Below are 19,378 nucleotides of genomic sequence, written 5' to 3' on the forward strand. Positions count from 1 at the left end.
TTTACAGAGGACAGGCCCTCTATTTGAAGGAGTCCTCTGTTTGAAAGGCTCCTTCAAATAGTTTCCAGATGAAGGTGAATAAAAGGGAGATGAAGTTCCCCCTCAGCATTTAATACCTCGTCAGTCAACTGTGCTGGCACACAGGTCGCCTGGTCAGTCTTCTCCTATGTGGTGAGTAGTATTCAATTTCTATATAAATCATAGTAATTATGTCCTCATTTGCATCTATGCATATAAATTGGATGATAAAATTTTATGGAAATCTGTGCGTTCCCATTTTTGGCAAAGTGAAAATGGTGAACTTAGTTCCACAATTGAGTTCTAGCTGCAAAAATAGTTTTCTAACTCTCCAAAAAAACTGGGAAATGAAACTATGGAACAGAGTGGTTAAGAACATGAGCTATGCACTGGAATGCTCCCACTTCACCTCAAAATCTTTGGCAACCCTCCATCTCTCAGTCTCTCAGCCCTCCTATCTGCAGTATGGGATAATCATATCTTGTAAACTGTCCTTATACTCTGTTAACTACATATATATCTTTTAATAAATAAAATAAATAATCCAAGCCTATTTTGACGTTGAGCAATCCCATGGATTGTGCCACTGTGGATATGTGGAGCTAAGGGCTGATGAGTGAGTCCAAAACCAACAGTTGTGCAAGCACATGGAAGCTGCTTCATGCATCAAACGTTTTACGTGCACTTCATCTAATGACTGTGTAAACAACAACAACAACAACAACAACAACAACAACAACAACAACAATTATTTTATTTATACCCTGCCCATCTGTCTGGGTTTACCCAGCAACTCTGGGCAGCTTACAGCACATAAAAAATTGTAAAACATCAGACAGTAAAAATTTTCCAATACGGGGCTGCCTTCAAATATCTTCTAAAAGTCAGATAGTTGTTTATTTCCCTGACATCTGATGGGAGGGTGTTCCACAGGGCGCACACCACTACTGAGAAGGCCCTCTGTCTGGTTCCCTGTAGCTTTACTTCTCGCAGTGAGGAAACATCCAGAAGGCCCTCAGAGCTGGAACTCAGTATCTGGGCTGAACATTAAGGTTGGAGATGCTCCTTCAAGTATACTGGACCGAGGTCATTTAGGTCTTTAAAGGTTAGCACCAACACTTTGAATTGTACTTGGAAATGTACGGGGAGCCAATGTAGGTCTTTCAGGACAGGTGTTATATGGTTTTGGTGGCTGCTCCCAGTCATCAGTCTAGTTGCCACATTCTGGATTAGTTGTAGTTTCCAAGTCACCTTCACAGAAGGCCCCACGTAGAGCACATTGCAGTAGTCCAAGCGGGAGATAACCAAAGCAGGCACCACTCTGGTGACACAGTCTGTGGGCAGGTAGGGTCTCAGTCTACTACCACGGTGGAGTCTACCTCTTTCCAAATCTGAGCGACTTTATCTGCAAACAACTTTGCAAAATCATTCCAGGAGATCTTGGGGTCCTCACCAGGCCCTGATGGTGAAGGTGGTTCTGTTAGATTGCAAACCACCTGAAAGTCTCCTACTGCTATTTTCTACAGATGCAATAGAGGCGGTGAAGAAGGTCCACTTTGCCATTGCTATCACCACTTGGTTGAGCTTTAACCCGTGTCTGCTCAGTTCAGAATAAGTTTTCTACCACTGGCACTCTAGCTGTCTCAGTGATTGTTTCATATCCCTCAGCTCTGGAGAAAACCACAGGGCTGTCCAGGCTCCATGCAATCAGAGAGGGCACTTTGGAGCCAGACAGTTGATAGCCCTGGTTAACTCTGCATTCCAGTGGGCCACCAGGGAATCAGCTGAGAGGCCATCAACACGGGATAAAACATCCTCTACCGCTCTTTGGAAACCATCTGGATCCATTAAGTGGCAAGGGCGGACCATCCGAATCTGTTCTACCTCCCTGCAGAGGGGAAGGGTTGTGGAGAAGTCTAGTTGCACCAGGAAGTGATCCGATCATGGCACTTCTTTTGTTTCACTTTTCCTTAGTGTCAAATCACCCACATCTGTAGAGGCAAACACCAGATCTAAGGGATTTCAGTGGCTATGAGTTGAGCCAACTTATTCAGGGACAGCCCCATGGAGACCATGCTTTCTATGAAGTCCTAAGCTACCCCTTGTAAGGTTGTGCCAGCATGGATGCTATAATCCCCTAGGACAACCAAATTATGTGTCTCCAGGAGAACATCTGCCACAACCTGAAGCAGCTCGGGCAGGGAATTCTTGATGCAGCGGGGACGTCGGTATACCAAAAGGAATCCTGTACTGCCCCTATTGCCCAGCTTCCAGAACATGCACTCAGAAAACTGGGTCTTCCCACTAGGATGCCTGGTGCAAGCTAATGACTTCCTAAAAATCACTACAACCCCTTCTCTCCCCACACATATGACCTGGGTTGCTGTGCTTAAGAAAAACCTGGTGGACAAGCAGCGGCAAGAACAGGCCCATCTGCCTCGTCCAACCAAGTCTCTGTTACACATGCCAGGTCAAGTCTTCCATCCATGATCGAGTCATGGATAGCAGCCGTCTTGTGAATCATTGACCTGGCATTGCACAGCAGCACCTTCAGGTCATGTGGGTATCCCTTGCTGATTCCAGTATACATCCGGTCAAGACCAGATCCGGAGGCAGGGATAGTCTTCCAACAACGAGTAAACCTGCCTCCTCAGTAATGACATGGTCTGGTCCTAGCATAACTCCTTCTCCTACCAGTGATCACTGAGATTGGGTGTCCCGGTGCATCCCCCCACTGTGGAACCTGCCCCAGCCATTCTGCCCCACTCCCAGGCAGCCCTGACCCTCTCAGCTTCAGAACAGAATACAAACTATACAATAAACCAATAAGACAGTAGAAACCAATTATTAAAAAAATTACATTTATACTAAAACTAATCCCCAGCCCCAACTGAATGTTTATCCCACCCCCCAACAGAGCAAAAACAAACCTAAAACCAAAATTTAAAACACCACAGATTAAAACATATTTTAAAACATTTGGGGATAGGATGGAAAAAATTGCTGGAGCCATATAGCAAGTAGCACTGGCTTGTTGTATGAACCAGCCTTTGAACAGTTGCGTTTTATGCATGAATCAGTTCCTGGTGATTCCAGATCAAATGTGCTCTCAAATTAGAACATCGTTTTTAAAAGGTTTGCCAGCATCACATGCGGCTCTTCTACAGAACGCCCACTGTCAACAGCCATAAATGTTTTGCAAACCCAGTTCCACCCTTTGTTGTCCCTGTGTGGCACATTCGCCTTCGCTTGGGCTTCAGTGTTGTCGCCACGGGTCCCGTTTATTCTGCAATGCGTTTATTACTTGTGTTGCTGTGAGAGAAAAGGTGGGGAAGGGGAACAGCTTGACTCTAAACCAATATCTCTGGGCTCTAATAAACACTATCTCTTTGTTTGCAAACTGAGAAAAAAATTGATCTGCAATCATTGGGATATAACAAACACACCACCCCATGATGCCATTTTAACAGTGAGCTGATCAGAAACACACTACACAGCCTGAGATGTCAAGCCAATTTGTTTTGCTATTAGCTGTTGATACAGGGACATAGGTTCAAGTGTTTCCGGGGAAACTAATCTATGATGTGCCTTTATAAAGTGGACGTAAGAACCCACCCACCTACCCCACTCAGCTCCATCCCTCTGCCCTCTCTGAACTGGGAGAGGAGAGTTAGACCAGCGTTTGGAGGCAGTGATGGGCTGGTGTGGGCCAGTAAATTGTGGGTGAATCCTGAAAGGACAGAAGTGTTAGATGTCCCATGTTCTCACATATGGGAGGTTGAGAAACAACCTGTCCTGGATATGGTTGCAACTCCCTTGGAGTGAACAAGTCTGCAGATTGGTGGTACTCCGGGTTTCAACAGTGTCACTGGAGGCTGAGGTTGCCTCGGTGGTTAGGAGTGCCTTTCTCCAGCTCCAACTGGTTAACCTGTTATGACTCCTTTTGGACACAAATGACTGGGCCACTGTCTTCCGTGCTCTGGTACTTTCCAGACTGGTAAATTGCAATGCACTCTACATGGGGCTGCCTCTGAAGATGACTTGGAAACTTTAATTGGTCCGAAATGAAGCAGCAGCCAGATTATTGACTGGGCTTCCACTGAAATCCTGTTATTCCTGTTTTATTGGTTGCCAGTTTGGATCCAGATCCTTGGCTTACAGCCCTAAGCAACTCAGGCCCTAAATATCTGAAAAGCTATGTCCTTTCCTACAAATCTCTTGGGTGCTAAGAACTGCATAGGGGGCCCTTCTGCCACCTCAGAAGCTCATGGAGAATGCATTCTCTGTGAGTTGTGGAACTCCCTCTACACAGAAATATGCCTGACACCCTCAATATACAGTTTTTGGTGAATGCTCTTTACCTTGGCCTTTGATACCTAAGATGTATGTTTTCATGATTTACCCTATTTTTTATTATTGTGTTTTTTAATGGTAAGCTTTGAAACTGTTTTAGTGTTGTATTTTACATTTTTGTAAGGTGCCCTTTTGCCATCCCACCTTCCATTCTCTCCCAACAACCCTGTGAGATAAGTTAGGCTGAGAGTGGAAAACCCAAGGTTCCCCAGTGAAATTCATGGCTGAATGGTGATTTGAATCAGGGTCTCCACAGTCCTGGTCCGCCTGGTCCTTCTCTTTGGTCCGATAGTTGATCTCCAAATTTGTGTTGCGCTTTAGGCAATATAGTGCAGCATATCTTCCATCATGAACTTGCAGTGCCAAACTGCATCGGCATAAGACAACCTTGGAACTTAGTACACAGCAGCTTTTTTTTTTTTTTTTAGCATGGAAGCATGTAATAGTTAATATATTTTGGCATAATTGCCTTTCTGTGTTTCATTCTGTGACAGTGCAATAACAGAACCTTTTGGGAGAGAATTCAGTGAATGACATAAGGAAAGATGAAGACACCAGGAAGGCTGGCACGATATATGAGGAAAGGGTAAAGGTGCCCAAGTAAGAGAGAGGGGAGCAGGAGAGACGTGTGAGGTGGACCCACTTGTAGAAAGTGTCTGGTTCCATTGAGCAGCCACCAGGAAGAGGGATGGGGTGTCACACTTTAATCAGCAGGCATCGTTTCCTGCTGCCAACCTCATCTCACAACCCATCAGTGCTTTGATAGATAGACAGATAGATATGGGTTCTGTGACACAAAGGAAGCTTAAGCCTTCAAAGCTGACAACTGTTCCGTGTTGCACGGAGATCCTCTCCCAGAACCTTCTTTCTGACTTCTTTGAACAATCCCATCTTTGCCACCATCTCCATAGCAACAACATTCTGCTGCTGAAGGATAACCAACAAAAAAAAAGAGAGTCTCTATATATAGCTTCCAGATCTCCCTTCCTTCAGCTAAAAGCCTTAAACCAAGGGAGACAGTTTGAAGTTCTCGACACCTCATGGCAGGGCAGGGCAGTACATTCAGTGGAGAGGAGATAGGGACTGCTCTGTGGGCCCTGAGCTCATTTGCCTTCCTTTTCAGCACATGTGCAGGAAGGCATCCAAAAACCTTTCAGTCCTACCTCTAGACTTCAAAAGGATCCCTACTACACTTCAAGAGCCCATGTTTTTCAAGAGAACCAAAGGCCGTTGATTATTTCATCAGGCTATAAATCCATGATGGGGTTTGACACAAGATTTTGTTCTTATAGTAGGTGGAGCAGAACTAGAGCATAAAATTAAAAGACATGACGGATATTGCCAAGAAGTCTACTACTTTTCTTAAATTTATTCTGGTTATGATTTTGCAGTGCTTACACCATCATTTGCTACCTGTGTCTTTCACTCCCCTTCCCTCCTTTCTCTTGCCCTGTTATCTTCTCATTGTCAGAAACTAGGATATGTACTCCTTGGGGGCCCGACTTTTGTGTTTTGCATTTCCAAAAAAGCAGGGATCTCCAACCTCTCCCTTTTATACTCTTGCCAATACAGAAGACTTGGGGAAATATTATGATGTTCCCTCTTGCTTCTGATGCATTTTGGGGAAGGGAAGAAAGAACAGGAGAAACTCCTTCTGCTGCTTCCATTCTCCAAACTGAGGCACAAGAAGGCCTGCTGGAGGCTGCTGGGACTGCTCTTTGCCAGAGGGACAGGGGCCCTTGATCCTTTGTGAGCTAGTGTGAGAGACTGTGGATACCTGGGAATGAGGGGCAAACTTGTTCCCAAAATGTGGCCCACAATTGCACTTGCTGTGCCTGTTATGGCAAGTGTTTCTGGCACATGTGATTTCTGTTATGTCTGAGCACAGCCTGAGTGATGTGTAGTTGTCGTCATCATTGCCAGAGTGAATTAGGGGAAGCTGGGTTGAGTCGTGGAGCAAACCCAGTCACCATAGACCAGTGGTAGGGAATCTGCAGCCCTCTGGATTTTGCTGGGTTCCAACTCCCATCAGGCCCAGCCAGTAGAGCCAGTTGTCAGGGAAGATGGAAACCATAGTCCAGCAACATCTGCTATAGTCAGCTTTCTCAGCCTAAACTACTGCACACACACAAATACAAAATAGTGGAAATTACCAGGGTTTGCTTATTAGTCACATGTCTAGAACGGAAATCAATCCAGCAAATACAAAATTGGTATTCACAGTTGTGTTCCCTTTGCATTGAAATGAACAATGCAATGACACCATGATTTGTGTAATTTACATAACTAATTATATAAATTATGCAATTTTTCCATATCATACAGTGAGATGAATAGTGTGGTTTTTAGTGGAAGGCGAACTACAGCAGAACAGAAAGAGTGCTGCATGTGACGAAATAGAGGCCAGAATGGTAAATGATGGCTTCTTGCATGAGGGATAGGGGTGACATTGTTTTTTAATTGACTCATTAGCAATATTTTCATATAATTTAAATGAAAAATTAGATATTTCATGTACTCTGTTCTATATTTCAAATGTTTCAGGCAGGGCTGGCCCTACATGACTGAGGTTACCACTTTAGGCAGCTGATTTGGGATGTCATGGGGGAAAAACAGAAAATTGATAGTTACTTAATTTATCATTTTTGTATTTTTACTGCCAGAGAGCAGGAGAGGAGACTGGGGATTTCCTGTCACAGTTGCCAAAATAACTTGACTGGCCTTGATTATTATGTCCCTGGACTTTGGAGAGGGGCTGGCATCATTTGCTGCTGCACCTCAGGAAGCAAAATGTCCTCCTGATGCCAGCAGGAGAGGATGCTCAGTGTGTGGAAACATGGACTGAGCATGCTAAGGAGTCTTTGTTCCTGGGATAAGCACAGGATTTCACATCCTGTAAACTACAGGAATATATTCCAAAAAGGCTAAACAGGAGTTCTCTTTTTAAACGGAAACTGAAATAAATTCTAAGAGCAATAAAGATTTCAGTGGGCTAAAAATGAAAAGCAAAATCGCCTCTGAATTTAGAGAGGCAGGGTGGAAGGGAATGAAAACGAGGGGGCAAAATAAGTTGAAATGGAGACTCCTTGTGCAATATTCTCCTTGTTACTTAATTTGCTAATTGCCATCTGTTAAATTGCATATGTAGTTACATCAAGAGCCTCTGATCCCGTTTGGCCTCCTTTCTCAATTAATCACTGGCATGAGTGCAAAGTGAATGCAAAAGAATGCTCTGGTGCTTTCGCTCCTGTGCCCCCTCTGGATTTTCATAAATGGCAAATCAAGATAGCGTACTTGGAGAAAATGAGAGGTCCACTTACTGACTTTAACAGAAGTTAGCCCAAATCAAGTACTTCGCTTAACGTCCTTAAAGAATGTGTCTGTGGTACTTAATTCCTCATATACTCTGGGCTCCCAGGAGGCTCACACCCATGTTATGAATCAGAGTCACACCCTCTTTAGTGACTCTGCAGTAGCAAGAGCTCCAAGAGCATTCAGTGGGTCCCTGTATTAGTTTAATGCAGGGACAGCCCCAGATGTTGCTGAACAACTTCCATCAGCTCAGTGGTCAGGGATGATGGGAGATGTAGCTGAAGAACATCTGGAGGGAATCATGTTGGCTATGCTTTCAGCTTTAGCTACATTTCATATTCAGGACAGTTGTGCCTTGTGGTAAAGGAATGTCTTGTCATTCCTGAATGTGTAGGAGTGCAAATGGGGCTTTTTTTCAGCCAGAACTCACCTGAACTCAATTCTGACATCTCTCAGGTGGGCACCCTTGCCATTATAAGAGAACAAGGGAGGCATTCATGCTAAGTTCCAGCACCTCTTTTTCTAGAAAAATAGCACTGAGTGCAAGAAAAGTAAGTTACCTATTTATATTAAGGCACACGTTAGCTTTTATTAAGTTTCATATGTGACATGAGTAAACGGATGTCTGGGGATTACAATGATCATTTGCACAGTGGTTGCACAGTATTTGCTTAGGAATATTTACTTGGGGATCTGCCTGTACATTATACGCTGATGTCCTTGTCCTAATTACCGCTACTGTGTCCTTGTTATTAATATTTATTTAGTGCCATCGCTATTCATTGTGCTTTACAGCATAGGCAGGTGTCTGCTCCAGGACCTTATGTCTAAACTTTTGCAGAGAGGTAGCTGCAAGACAAGGAGAGGGAGGAAAGGGATAACAAGGTAAATATTAAACCTAGGAGGGTGCTTTCTTTCAAGTCAGAAGGCTGGTCCATCTAGCACAGTGTTGTCTACAGCACCTTTCCCAACCTGGTGGCCTCCAGAAGTTGTTGGACTACAACTCCCATGACCAGGGCAGTAGTCAGGGATGATGGGAGTTGTGATCCAACAACATCTGGAAGACACCAGGTTGAGGAGGCCTAGTCCAGAGTGACTAGCAGAGGCTCTCTAGGGTTTCAGAAAGGAATCTGTTCCAGCCCCGCTGGAGATGCCAGAGATTAAACCCAGGAACGTTGCATAAAAAGTGTGTGCTCTAGCACTATAAGTTATAACCCTTTCCAATGATGATGATGATGATATAGGGCATGGGCAGCTTTGGCAAAGTACTGGCTCATGTCCCAGCAAGTATGAACAGGAAGAAGGAATTTAAATCAGTAACCAGACTTGAGTAAATAATTATTTAACAGGACAGTGGGTAAATGCTAGTAAATGTTAACAATATTATTATTATTATTATTATTATTATTATTATTATTATTATTATTACATTTTCTAGTCCTAGTCTTCTCTAGGTGGTATACAGTAAGTGTAACAAATACCATAGAGATAAAATCAGTTAAAAACTAACTATTGTGGTCGATATGACTGTACTGAAGCCACCCGTAAGTCCCTTCCTGTTCACATCCTCCATGAGAGTATTCACTATTCCTGCCCTAAGGAGAATACAGCACAGTGTGACATTTGTACAGTACAGCAGTGGAAACAGCAGAGGAAGGAGAGGGAAGTTGTGTCAGAGATGAACAGCGAAAGGTGAAGGCTGAAGGTTGTGTAAGGCACCGACTTGGATGATTTTAAGAGAAGATTAGAGAAATTCACAGAGGGTAAGGCTCTTGGTGACTACTAGCTTCCATGGCAGTCCCCTGCCTTCACAACCTGAGGTTCTATTGCTTCTGAATGTCAGTTTTTGGAACATACAGGAGATGAGAGTGCTCTTAGGTCCTACTTTTGGGCATCCAGCGAGAGCAGGATGCTAGACTAGGTGGGCTGCTGGCCTGATAGAGACATGGGTGGCGCTGTGGTCTAAACCACTGAGCCTCTTGGGCTTGCTGATTGGAAGGTCCGCAGTTCTAATCCCCGTGATGGAGTGAGCTCCTGTTGCTCTGTCCCAGCTCCTGCCAACCTAGCAGTTCAAAAGCATGCCAGTGCAAGTAGATAAATAGGTACCACTGTGGTGGGAAGGTAAACACGGCGGTGTTCCATTGTACCAGAAGTGGTTTAGTCATGCTGGCCACATGACCTGGAAATCTGTCTGTGGACAAACGCTGGCTCCCTTGGCTTGAAATTGAGATGAGCACCGCAACCCCATAGTCACCTTTGACTGGTTGAAACTGTCCAGGGGTCCTTTACCTTTTACCTTACTGGCCTGATCCAGGAGGAATCTTCTTGTGATCTTAAGGTGTGTGTGCTCAAGCTGCAGTAGGGCATGAGAAGCAGGGGGCTGAGCCAAAGGCTTCAAAAAAAGGTGGATTTTGAGCAGGTGTCCTTGGGAGCATACAGGGTGGCAACTTACAATAGGATGCTGTATTCCTAAGGGTAACTTCTGCCAAACCCCTCTAGTTCTTTGGCTTCTAGCATCTTAAACTGGAGAGCAAGGTTCACGATGAGCTGCAGTTTCTCCCACCCCAAGAGGCCGACAAAAATTACAGCAACTATACTACTGGTGAATAATACATTAAAGTCATTACAAATCTTTCACTATTAATATTTTAACAGAAGCAAAGATCTTTATTTTATATGTATGGCTTGGTCTTGACCATGTCCCATTAATTACCATGCATCAAGCACGAAAGCATTTCCCAATAGCTCTAATTGAAACACTGGCCAATTTACTAATTAGCTTGAGAGTACAAGGGGAATACACAAAAGGAAATTGCTTTTTGTGTCAATACTTCTTTCTCTTTCTGCCCACTGAGAGTGAAGTAGAGGCGGGGACTGTGCATGAAATAAGGAGGCTGGATGTTGTAGCTCAGGGCAGGAGAAATTTGCACAGAAACAAAGGTGGATTAACCATAAGGTCAAAGTGTTCTGTGGTGCCCTCTGAGGTCTGGGTGGGTTTATCCCGGGATCATTCAGTGATGCTGAATAGTGGGAGATTTGGGGCAGACAAATGAAAGCGCTTCTTCCCATAGCACATAGTTAAAACTGTGGAACAAGAGTTCCAACTTGGACATCCTAAAAAAGGAATTAAACAAATTCATGGAGGTTAAAAATGATCAGTTACTTCCGGTTAGTAGCAGCTAGTAAATGCTCTGGCTCTGCAGCCAGAGGCAGCAATGTTTCTGAATGCCAGTTGCTGGAGGCCTCAGGAGGGGAGAAGAGTCTTATATGCTTGGGTCCTGCTTGCCACAGGGATCTGGTTGACCACTGAGAGAACAAGACGTTGAACCAAATGGGCCAGTGGCGTGATTCAGCAGGTTATTCTTATGTTCTTCTTATAACTGTATGCTACTTCCAGGAGCAGAGGCTGAATACTGGTTGCTGGTGGGGAGGTCAAGAGGGGAGAGCAGGGGTTGCTGATTCATAAGGGTGAAAGGGTCCTCTTATGTTCCTGTTCCAAGACAAGGTTGTCTTAAGAATTCTCTACAGCTCAGAAATGATGCAGTCATGAAGAAGAGAGATGTTGTGGTCGCAGGACTTGGAAAAGAAGGTTTTGCTTTACAAGTGGTTCACAAGAAAGATTGAGGAAAGGGCATTATGAATTGACCTGAGAAATGGCAAGGGGAAAGAGAATATAGAGGAGGGAATACCAGCAAGAAGGTGGCTTCAGGTGAAAAATGATCTGAGCACAGATTTAACAGTAAATGCAGAACAGAAAGGGTAATTTCAGGAGATCTTAAAGAGAAAGAAGTGGTAGGACCACAAGATCATAGAATCATAGAATCATAGAATCATAGAATCATAGAGTTGGAAGAGACCACAAGGGCCATCGAGTCCAACCCCCTGCCAAGCAGGAAACACCATCAGAGCACTCCTGACATATGGTTGTCAAGCCTCTGCTTAAAGACCTCCAAAGAAGGAGACTCCACCACACTCCTTGGCAGCAAATTCCACTGTCGAACAGCTCTTACTGTCAGGAAGTTCTTCCTAATGTTTAGGTGGAATCTTCTTTCTTGTAGTTTGGATCCATTGCTCCGTGTCCGCTTCTCTAGAGCAGCAGAAAACAGCCTTTCTCCCTCCTCTATGTGACATCCTTTTATATATTTGAACATGGCTATCATATCACCCCTTAACCTCCTCTTCTCCAGGCTAAACATGCCCAGCTCCCTTAGCCGTTCCTCATAAGGCATCATTTCCAGGCCTTTGACCATTTTGGTTGCCCTCCTCTGGACACGTTCCAGTTTGTCAGTGTCCTTCTTGAACTGTGGTGCCCAGAACTGGACACAGTACTCCAGGTGAGGTCTGACCAGAGCAGAATACAGTGGCACTATTACTTCCCTTGATCTAGATGCTATACTCCTATTGATGAGGCCCAGAATTGCATTGGTTTTTTTAGCTGCCGCGTCACACTGTTGGCTCATGTCAAGTTTGTGGTCAACCAAGACTCCTAGATCCTTTTCACATGTACTGCTCTCAAGCCAGGTGTCACCCATCTTGTATTTGTGCCTCTCATCTTTTTTTGCCCAAGTGCAATACTTTACATTTCTCCCTGTTAAAATTCATCTTGTTTGTTTTGGCCCAGTTCTCTAATCTGTCAAGGTCGTTTTGAAGTGTGATCCTGTCCTCTGGGGTAAGGAAGTGAAAGAAAAATTAACAGTTAGTTGGTGAGGGTTATCATTAGTCAAGTGTGAAACACAAGGAGCTGCCTTGCACTGAGCCACACCATTGTACCACCTAGCTCAGTATTAATCTGACTGGCAGTAACTCTCCAGTGTTTCAGACAGGTGACATTCGCAATGCTTCCTAGAAATGCCAAGGATCAAGCCTGGGTCGCTTTGCTGTGCAAAACATATTATCCCTGCCCAAGGAACTAAGGAGTTAGCAAGACCTTCTACAATGACAGAGAAATTTGGGGAGGAACCCTGGTTAGAAGCATACAGAGAAGTAGACACCCTCACTGATTGCCACAGACTTATGGGGTCAGTCCCCTCAGTGTTTTTGGAAACATTTTGTGTTAGACTCAAAGGAGGAAAGCCAAAGTAGGAGAGTCAAGGGAACCTGGAGACCATCAGGAGGGAGGGAGACTGATAAGACACAAAGAACTGGCGGTTTCTGGCATCTCTCCAATTATAACAATGGCAGGTGTGTGTGTACTCCTGGCAGGGAAGAGCCTTGAGGCTGCCATCTTGATACACCTTTGGTGCTGAAGCTGAACCTAGGACTAATAATGTGAGGAATGAGCCCAGACAAATAATTGCCTCCTGTGGGGTTGTGCAATGGACTCCTGGGAGTGCTGAGGAACAACTTTCATTTTAAAGTATTTGCAGTTCACTCATTGCACTTGCCAGTAAGACTTACCAAGTTTACAAGTATAAATAGAAAACTCTTTAAAATCAGTTGCCAGCCCTCCCACTGAAACCCAATTACTACTAAACCAAAACAATGCTTTGTCCACCGTTTCCCCCCTAGCTTAGCACACAGTAGTACTGATTCCCAAATGGAGGTTCAAGAACCGTTAGTGGCTTCCTGAGCCTTCTTGGCCTGTAACTAGGATGCTGCCAGAAACAAACATTATTGATAAAGTTGCACAATGGCTTCGGAAAGGTTTGAAAGGATCCCAAGCAAAGCTAAACTTGGTCAGATTGGGCCACAAGTAAAAAGTTTAGGATGCCTCAGAGAAAAGGAAATGCACAAGGTGCTAACTGAATTGGATATGGTGGCCATCTCTAGGCCTACAGCGAGGTAAGGAAGGCAGATGCTCATTGAGAGATCATCAGGCAAGTTGTGCTATAGAAAGTGGAGGCACGTGCCAATTATGGATCATGTGTTGTAATTCGTCAGGGAGGCACAGATTGGGGCAAGAAGACACACTTTCCAACTCCTGAGCACGTGAAACAGGTGCATCTTTTGCATTTGAAGCAAACAAAGAATTTGGTATTTAGTGAACTGTGGTGGTGCCAAATTTGTCTTTCTTGGCACACTTTTCTGGATCTCAAGCTCTTTGCTAACTACCCAGCAACCCTGTTGACAAAAAACACAAAAGCAAAACATCACACTTTTCATTGTGTTATTTTATGTATCTGTTTATTCGCTAGGGTCTTTAACACTAGACCCTTCAGGATAAGCATCTCCACTTTTTCTCCCCAACACTTCCTGCCTATGTGCATGAAGAACCTGTACCAGTGCATTTCCAGTGAGGCTCTGTGTAGAGCAGCAGGCAGCCTCTTCAGTTCTCCAAAATCTTTCCTACTGTCGTGCCCACAGTTTTTCCCAATCATGCAGCCATGTTGGAAGTTCTCGACTCTGTTGGACGGCCTGGTTGTGGAATTATTACATATTTAATTCCTCTCCTAGTGCAGCTTTAGATGCAGCTCTCCATGAGGAACAGAGCCACTACACTCAGTTTTTCTGTCGCTTTCCGCAAAGGATTGATTAAAAAGCTGCCACTGATGACCACTGATGAAGTTGATACACTTCTTCTTCAGATGTATTTCTCTTTGCACATATTAGTTGTGTCTGCCCCAGCTGCCTGGATGCAGAGAAAGGAGAGCAATCAGTGATGGATCACTCCTGAAGCCTTATCTCAGTGAGGTCCCAATGTGGCCTTGCAGTGCTTTTGACTGTCATGCTAGTGTGTTGGACGGGCTATTTGCCGCTTTAGAAGTACCCGGTTGTGGGGGAACACTATATCTCGTACACAACTGTCAGGTGGGGTGTGGGGAAGACAGAGATCATTACACAAAGTGCCCACCTGAGAGGCAGCTGGAATTCAGTGTTTGTGAGTGAGAGCCGCTCAGCCGATCCAAGTGCTCTTCGGATCTCTCGCTTTTCATTCAGGAGAATGCAGGTGTCAAACCTAGGTTGAAAATTTCTCCTCTGCTAGAGTCCAGCTCAATTAATTTCAAAAGATTGTCACAACATTCTCATGGCAGAGTGTCACAGAGCCCCTTCTCTGTTGTTCTCTTCTTTTTTTGGTGCCTGCTTGTCACACCTTTTATATGAACATGACATCTTCACACAACGTTGTCTCTCTTTCTGGCTCTCCATCTCCGTACGCTGCTCTTTGGGAAGGGCCAGGCATGGGTGACCAGATATCACCGGTTTCTTTTTCATTTGCTTTTCCTTTTAATATGAAACAATATCATTGCGATTGAAGCTTAGACATCAAAAAACCCTGAGCAACCGCAATCAGAGCTGTTGACTCCAACTTGTTAGCGGGATTCATAATAGCGTAAGAACTGTCCTGCTGGGTCAGACTAAGGTCCATCTAGTCCAGTATTTCCAATAGTTGCCAATCAGATGTCTTTGGGTGTGCTGTTTTCTCCCTGCATCCAGACATATGTTGCCCTGTATGTATGCAGAGACTGTATTTGGTTACTGTGACTAATCACTCCTAAGGATGGGCGAATTTGTCCATTATGGTTTTTCCCCAGCTTCTAATTTTTCTATTCTTAGGTTCAGGTCTCTATATCTCCACATCAGTTTGCTAATTATTTATTTTTTAAAATTATAATTCCTTAGGAAAATTCATTGAGATGTTGGTGCAAATTTCTCCCAATTATACACATTTTTGCACAACCATTTTCAACAATGCAATGCCTTTTTCTATGTTCTTTTTCAATAACACGTTCGTTTTATGAACAGTTTACCCTACCGCATGCCTTTTTGTACACATTACATGGCTTAACAACTGGTTTGCAAAATTCGGAGAAGGGCACATTTCAATGGATGGCATGCTGTTTTGGGAAGTGTAAATTAGTTAGACTTGCCACTGAATATGAACTGAACTGAATTTCTCTTCCATCCCTCAGGAAAAAACCCAGGTTTGCAGAAGTACCGTATTTTTCTGTGTATAAGACTAGGTTTCCCCCCTAAAAAATAATGTCAAAAATTACGGGGTGTCTTATACACAGATACATCTCCCCCATTTTCTTAAATCTAAGTCCCCCCATGGGGCATCTTACAGACGGAAAAATACGGTACATTAAGGAAACAGGTAAAACCCCTGAAATGGCTCAGTAGTCTAGATCAATTGGAAAAGAAGAGTGGAAAGTTGGTAGTGAGGAACAGAATGGCATGTTGGAGGAGGGCATGGCTGACTGGAACCCTGAAAAGGAATACTTCTATTAGGAGATAAGAATACGCTGCTGTGTTTTGTTGCAGGTCACACTTTGCACCGAATAGTGCTGACTATAAGTGCTGAGAAGTATAGAAACATACAATTGTAGGGTTAGAAGACCCTATGAGGGTCATCTAGTCCAATCCCCTGCAATACAGGAATCTCAAGTAAAGCATGCACGAGAAATTGCATAGAAAAATATGTTTATTAGGAGAAATATTCACGAGGACTTTTTTTTTTACGTTGCAATCTGATATGGAAGTATGGTGAAATGAACTTAAGATTGGATAAATGACAAACTGAGAGGAACTGAAAATATTCACACATCCTTAAGTTATCCCCTTCATCCTGATACTTTTCCTCTTGTTCCTCGGTGGTCCTGTTTTGTCTCAGCACTCACCACCTGAGTTTGGTATTAGAGGGAGATGGGGAGGGGTAGGAATCCAACCTTTCTATACTGTTTATTCATCCGTTACACAGGAAGGTCAATAAATTAGTGAAAAGAGTAGGCTGTTTTTCATTTGGTACTTTATCTTGTGCTGCAAGTTGGTGATTGCTAGCATTTAGATTAGTATTTTTTTTTTACCAGTTACTCAATATAATAGACTACTGAAGCTGCCACCAAGTGATAAATCTTCACACATTCCATTTTGTTTTTCTTGATAATTGCAACAGTCTCTTGTAAATTTGAACACATGAAGCCACCATCTTTTTTTGTTTTTATTCTTATTCTGATTATCTTGGATCAGGTCTTCAGCTCATTGTATTTGATCATAGTAACCCAACAAAAATATGAAAGATGCAATGAAATATTGCTTAAACAGAGTTGATTATCTTACCTCAGTTTTGGATTCACAACCAGTATTGTGGGAGCAAAACATTTCATAACATTCGCTTGCATTTGTTCCTTGTTACCCTTGCCTCACGTAACCCACCCCCATCTCAATTCCAACTTGAAGCTCCTTGAGGCAGAGACCAGGCTTTTGCTTATCTATCAAGCTCCAACACGTTACACTGTGCTTTGTAAGTGAGGAAATAAGAGCATGCCTGTTGCCCACATGAGTCAGGTAAAGGGTGGGGTTGGATGCATTCCAGTCTCAATGAAATTTATTTTGAAAGTGGGAGTTTCTCAAGGGATAAATTTCAGCCCTAAGATAGATTCTAAGACAGCACCATTCATCTGTTTATTAGCTGGCAGCATGCCACAGATAGAGGGTAGGTAGGTAGGTAGGTAGGTAGGTAGGTAGGTAGGTAGGTAGGTGATAGATAGATGATAGATAGATGATAGATAGATAGATAGATGATAGATAGATAGATAGATAGATAGATAGATAGATAGATAGATAGATGATAGATAGATAGATGATAGATAGATATGCAGTGCTTTTTTCTGGGGGTATGCATGGGTATGTATACCCCTAAATGTTTTGTGAAGTTTGGCCTCATTGAGGGGCACTATTTCAATATGAGTAGGAAAATGAGAGCACTCCTAAACTTTTTTTAAGAAAAGAAAAAGAAAAAAATCACTGTTTATATGTAAGGCACCTTCTGCTTCACATTGAGTGTTTGCAAATTCAACATAACATACAGGATGAGAAAATCTTGGGGTCATTAATGACTAAATAAGGTGACAGGACCTTTTTTTGTTTGCAACAAGGATGAATCTATCCATTTCCTGGGTTTGTTATCCAATTCAAATAGTTGTTTTTCAAACAGTTTAAAACACAGTCTTCCCCAGCAGTTCTGTCTGTGACTGATGGTAGTTCTAGTTCAAAACATCTGGAAGGTACCAGATTGGGGGAGACTGATTTAGAGCTTGATGGATGAGCATCTGCCCCTGAAGAAGGAATTCAAAGGCTCTTGGTAGCATTTCCACAGAGATTTTACTAACTTTCCTGAAGCAAATTGTTACCTTTATGTTGGACTTTAATGTTGGGAGGAACTTCTGAATATTTTGGTTATCTACCCAGATGAAAGCAGCTTTGCCTCCCCTTCCTCCCACTTTTCCTACTTCCTTAGTGGTGATTTATTTTCATATTTTGTAGCCAAGTTCTTTCCTTCCTCAGTTCCCCAGTGAAGCGCAGTCTTGCTACCATCATAATAATTTGCTTAAGGTTTACTGTTGCAAGTTAGGAAAGCAGTTCCTTTAGAAGTCCTCAGGATAAGTTTTGAAACTGTTTCAAGACTATCAGATGTGAAGAACTAGAGTCTTTGGTTATTTGCAAAACAGGCCTGGAAATAGAAGTAGTGATAGAGCAAGGGATGGCTGACATGCAGTAGTGTGCCTTTAATATTTGAAAATAGTGGTGGTGGTTGCTTGCATGACAGATCATTTCCCTCCTGCATACCCTCCCCTTAATTTGTTCTGTGGTTCCCCCAAGTATCTGGAGCAGATTTGGAGAGGGCATGGGGTACACATGGGCGGTAGGAGGAAATCTACCATTATTTATTTTTGCTTTATTAATGTCAAAATAAATAGCTTGCCTTCATCATTTTAGGCACTCATTAGCCCACACAGAGAACTGGAAGAGAGCGTACCAATGCAGGCTTCACTTGAAGCACAAATGGTAGCTGATTTTTGCTGCAAAGAGAGAAAGAGTTAAAAAATTCCCCACCCACCCCATGGTTCTGAGACTGCTCTGGTTTTCCTGTAATTGCTATTTTACATTATGAGAAATGTGCACATCAATTGCATTCACGCAATTAATGTCATGTCTAGTTTGGCCCTGAGTCACATTCAGCAGATCTAGTTAATGAAGTAACACTGTCTGCCATTACTGTCTTAACACAACATGCACTTTGCAGGGGTAGGAGTGTTTGCTTTTAAAATAAAGAAAAATCAAAGATATACTGTAGTTTAAAGGCCGACAATGAGGATCTATATGCCAAGGAACAGGTGTGATTTCTTGCAGATTTTTAGCGTTAATAGAGTTCTAACATTTTTCTCCTACTAACACCTTTCTTATACTGACACTTTTATACAAACAAACTTTGGTGTGGAATGCCCCAATCTTATAATATTTTCAGAATCTTTGCTTACTTGGTTTTTAAAAAACAAAACAAAATCAAAAAAGTGTTAAAACGAATAGTGTTCCGTAACCTTGATGCAAAATAAAATGTTTTCATTTCTAGCCAACTGAATTGTGTCATAAATTTCTGAAATGCTCCATTTTAAAAATGTAGTGGGTTATTAAAAATTACCTTTCCATTTGTGATATGCTATTTAATTTTTTAACTCGGAGTTAACAATGCATCTTAAATGTCCAGTTTGAGTTGCATAAGTTAGCCCTTGTGTATGTGGTGTGCAAATACCTTCTGATATGACTCCTATGACAACAAGGTTTTAGATGTAAACAGAGGACTTAGCATATGAGTAGGTTTTGCAAAAAGAACAAATTTTAGCACAGTGTGGCCAGCGTCTGGTGCCAATGTTCTGCCAGACTAGCTAGCTGCCCAGCAAAAGGTTTAAATCTCTACTGTGTTTTGCCATTCGTAATGGGTGAGTAAGCTTTGACCATCTAAAATCTCTCTTTGGCT

At 43.0% G+C, this 19,378-nt stretch overlaps 1 protein-coding gene across 4 annotated transcripts in view; it reads left to right on the forward strand.

Annotated features, from left to right (window-relative positions):
- The window catches only part of SLC8A3 (solute carrier family 8 member A3), a 164,909-nt gene that overhangs the window by 111,755 nt on the left and 33,776 nt on the right, over positions 1-19,378 (forward strand). The window lies entirely within an intron of this gene.

This window comes from Podarcis muralis, chromosome 1 (assembly GCF_964188315.1).
Source record: "Podarcis muralis chromosome 1, rPodMur119.hap1.1, whole genome shotgun sequence".
In the NCBI taxonomy this organism is placed as follows: Eukaryota; Metazoa; Chordata; class Lepidosauria; order Squamata; family Lacertidae; genus Podarcis; species Podarcis muralis.